The following is a 5,196-nucleotide window of genomic DNA, read 5'->3' as shown; positions in this document are numbered from 1 at the left end:
TTTTGACAAACTATGCTATGACTTTTTTGACAGACTATGCTATGACGTTTTCAAGACTTTTTCGACATACTGTACTATTACCTTTTTCACCATACTATACTATGACTTTTTTAATGACTTTTTTCAACATACCATACTGTAACGTTTTTTGACATACTATTCTATGACCTTTTACGACACACTATACTATGACTTTTTTCAACATACAATACTTTGACTTTTTATAAATTTTTTCGACATACTATACTATAACTTTTTTTCGACATACTATTCTATGTCGTATGTTTTTTTGCAACATACTATAATATGACCTTTTGCGATACATTATGCTATGACTTTTTTTGACATACTATAAAATTACTTTTTTTGATATACTATGCTAAGACTTTTGTATGACTATTTTTTTTAACGTAGTATGACAATTTTCACCATACTATATACATAAACCTTTTTTATGACTTTTTCGGCATACTTTACTATGACTTTTTCATGACTCCTTTTGACATGCAATACTATGACTTTTTTCAACATACTATACTACAACCTTTTCGATATACTCTACTGTGACTTTAACACACTCTTTTAAAATACTGTACCACAACTTTTCAACATACTATGACAATGACTTTTTATAACTTTTATTGACATACAATACTATGACTTTTGGATGACTTTTTTGACATACTATACTATGACTTTTTGCGACATACTATACCATGACTTTTTTCACCATACAATACTTTGACTTTTTATGAATTTTTTTGACATACTACATACTATACCATGCAATTTTAATGGCTTTTATTGAGATACATACTTTGAGTTTTATGACTTGTTTTCAATGTACTATAGTATGAGTCTTTACTACTTTTTTGACATGCATACCAGACTTTTATATGACTTTTTTTGACATACTATACTATTATATTTTTCCACACACTATGCTATGACTTTTTTCTACACACTATTCTTTGACTCTTTTTGACACTCTATACTACAACTTTTTGTAAATATAATATACTGTGACTTTTTCACCATACTATACTGTGACTTTCATATGACTTTTTTTTACATACTATTCTATGACTTTTGAGTGATTTTTTTTGGACATACTACGGTACGTTTTTTTGCATTATACTATTCTATGACCTTTTGCAATATATTATGCTAAGGCTTTTGTCCAACTTTTTTCGACATACTATAAAATGACTTTTCTTGATATACTGTGCTATGACTTTTGTATGACAATTTTCACCATACTATATACCTTTTTTTGACTTTTTTCAACATACTATTCTACAACATTTTCGACATACTATAGTGGGACTTTAACAAGACTTTTTTTGACATGAAATACTAAGACATTTTATGACTTTTTTCAACCGACTATACTAAGCCTTTTTTTAAATACCATACTACAACTTTTTGACATACTATACTAAGACATTTTATAACTTTTTTCAACATACAATACTATGACTTTTGGATGACTTTTTGACATACTATACTATGACCTTTTGCGACATACTATTCTATGACTTTTTTCTACATACAATACGTTGACTTTTTATGAATTTTTTCAACATACTATGCTATAAGTTTTTTTGACATACTGTTCCTTGACTTTTTTTACACACTATACTATGACAATCTTCACCATACTATATACTATATACCTTTTTATGACTTTTTTCAACATACTATATAATGACTTTTTCAACGTACTATTATAGACACCATTTGCTATGATTTTTTTCAACATGATAAACCGTGACTTTTTTGACTTTTTTTGACTTTTATATGACTTTTTTTTACACACAATACTATGACTTTTTTATGACTGTTTTTGACATACTATACTATGACTTTTCTTCCTACTATACTTTGACTTTTTGCAGCAGACTATACTAGACTTTTTTTTCATTCTATACTTTGACTTTGTATGCCTTTGTTTTGACATGCTATATCTTTTTGTGACATATTATACTATGACCTTTGTCGGTATACCATGCCTTGACTTTTGTATTACTATTTCAACATACTATACTATGACTTTTTTCACATACTATAAAATGACTTTTGTATGACTCTTTTCTAAATACTATACTAGGACTTTTTTAAGACTTTTTTGACATACTATACTCGGACATTTTTCACCATACTATAACTGTGACTTTTTTTATGACTTTTTTCGACACACTTTACTATGACTTTTTTTCGACATAAAATACCTTGACTTTTTCACTTACTACACTGTGACTTTTTTTGACCTTTTTTTGACATACTATACTAATACTTTTTTCTACATACTACTATATCTTTTGTATGACTTTTTTTGACACACTATACTATTTTGCGACGTACTTTACTATGTTTTTTTTCATGAAGCTTTTTAACACACTAGATTATAACTATACTATGACATTTTAATGACCTTTTTTGAGATACATACTATGACTTTACTATATTATGACTTTTAAAATATTCTAAACCATGACTTTTTCGACATGTTATGCTTTCACTTTTTTTACACACTATACTATGACTTTTTAATGATAATTTCAACATACCATACTGTAATATTTTATGACTTTTTTCGACATACTATGCTATTTCTTTTTATGATTGTTTTTAGGTAGTATACTATGACTTTTTTCGACATACTGTACTTTTTCTTTTTAGGATTTTTTGATGTAGTATACCATAATTTTTTTCAACTATGACTTTTTGTAATTTTTTCAAAACTTTTTTTTCCTTTTTTTATGACTTTTCACAACAAACTATACTTTTACTGATTTCAACATACTGCTACTTTTTATTATTCTTTTTGTAAAATCTTTTTTATTGATTACAAACAACAAAAACAAATCATATCAAGAGAGCACAATTTACATTCACAGAAACATAAAATACAGCAGTATATTAACAATCATAACAATACAATCATCACATGTACCAAAGACTCACAGGGAGGGGAGACACTTGCAGACAACAAATTAATAAGTATAAATAAGCATTTTATAATTTGTAAGATCCATTGCAGCTTATTGTTTACCAATGACTTTTTAATTTTTTTCAACACACATTACTTGTGTAATTACTTGGTTTTTTTCGACATACTAAACTGTTACTTTCTATGATTTTCTTACCATACTATGATTTTTTTCAAAATGCTATACTATGCCTTTTATCGACATCCTATACTATGTCTTTTTTTATGATTTGTTCAACATACTATACTTTAATAATGTTTTTTTACATACTATGCTATGGCTTTTTGATGACTATTTTTGGCATACTATGCTATGACTCTTTAGACCTTTTATTGACATACTATATTATGACTAAACAACATCTTATATTATGAACAACAAAAACAAATCATACCAAAAGAACATAATTTACAGTCACAGAAACATAAAACACATTTTTTTACAAGACACACAGGGCTGGGGGGAATAAATGTATATTAGCATTTTATAATTAGTTATGTCCAGTGCAGCTGTTGACCATTCAATGTGACATTTTTATTATTTTTTTTTAACATAGTATATTATGACTTTTTTAAGACTTTTTAACCTACTATGATTTTTTTATGAATTTTTCCACATAAAGTTTTACACTTTATATTTTTTCCCCATACTTTAGTATACATTTTTTTCGCCATACTATACTATGACTTTTTATGACTTTCTTCATGATACTATACTGTGACTTTTTTCAACACACTAAACTGTGATTTGTTCAACAAACTTTTCTGGTGGAACAGGCTTGGATGCTCAGGTACCTTCTCCCAGATGGCAGGAGATGAAGAGGCTGTGTGAGGAGCAATTTAAAATACCTTTTTCTCCAACCCACAGTGCAATAAGGACACTATAGACAATTCAAAAGGTCAGAGTCGAGAGTTCCTATGGGCAGAGGGGAGCGAGAGAGGGGAGGATGTTGAGCTTCCTGATAGCCTGGGGAATGACACTGTTTGCCAGTCTGGTGGAACAGGCTTGAATGCTCCGGTATCTTCTCCCAGATGGCAGGAGGCTGAAGAGGCTGTATAAGGGGTTGCCGAGTTCATGTTGGTAGGTGTGTAAGGTCATTTTGGTAAATGTTCAGGAGTGAGGGGTTTGGGACATGAATGATTCACCCAGCAACCTGCCACACACTATGCTCTGACTTTTTATAATTATTTTCGACATACTATATTATGACTTCTTTCTACGTACTATACTATGCCTTTTGTGTGACTTTTTTTGACACACTATAATAATACTTTTTATGACTATTTTCAACACACTACTATGTCTCTCTTATGATTTTTTGACATAATATACCATGACTTTTTATGATTTTTTGACATACTATACTATGACTTTTTTTGACAAGCTATGATGATTTTATTTTTATCACACATTATATTATGAACTTTTATGACTTTTTGTGACATGCTATTTTATGACAAATTTTTATGGCTTACTAAACCATGACTATGATTTATTTTATAAAATGTTCATGACCTTTCGTGATGTTTTCATTACATTCCTATGGCCTTAAAATCTTTTTGTGGCATACTATCATATAACAATTGTATGACATTTTTTGGCATACTTTACTATGACATGTTTATGGCATACTATATTTTGAAATCCTTATGGAATACTATAGCTTGACTTTCGAATGCTTTTTATGGCATAGTACACAATGGCTTTTTTGCATTTTCTTTGCTCATTCTATACTTTGACTATGACAGACATCAGCAGTCTTCTTGCTGGGCTTGCAGCAGATCTTTGGACAGCGAAAACGGCCGCCAGTAGAAAGCCCACAGGAGCAGGAGGTGGAAGCAGGGTGGCAACAAGAAGGGAAAAAAGCTCATTGCCCGTAATTTCATAGTCTTCTGTCAGGAGTTCACTAGTGTGAACCCTCTGAGCCACTCCCTTCAGTTACATTTTCTGATTTTTCTTTTTATAAAATTGTAAATATTGTTTTCTTCAAAATATTGGATTCTTCCATTATTTGAAGTTGTGGTCTCTCACCTGCTGAACGGTACAAACACTTTATATCCATAATACACAATAGTACAATAAAACATAATAAATTAGATTAAAACAAAATAAACTCCAAGTTAGCAATTATACAGTGGGTACGGAAAGTATTCAGACCCCTTTAAATTTTTCACTCTTTGTTTCATTGCAGCCATTTTCCAAA

The sequence above is a fragment of the Etheostoma cragini genome, chromosome 22 (assembly GCF_013103735.1).
Source record: "Etheostoma cragini isolate CJK2018 chromosome 22, CSU_Ecrag_1.0, whole genome shotgun sequence".
NCBI lineage: Eukaryota > Metazoa > Chordata > Actinopteri > Perciformes > Percidae > Etheostoma > Etheostoma cragini.
Note: the sequence above shows the minus strand (reverse complement) of the source record.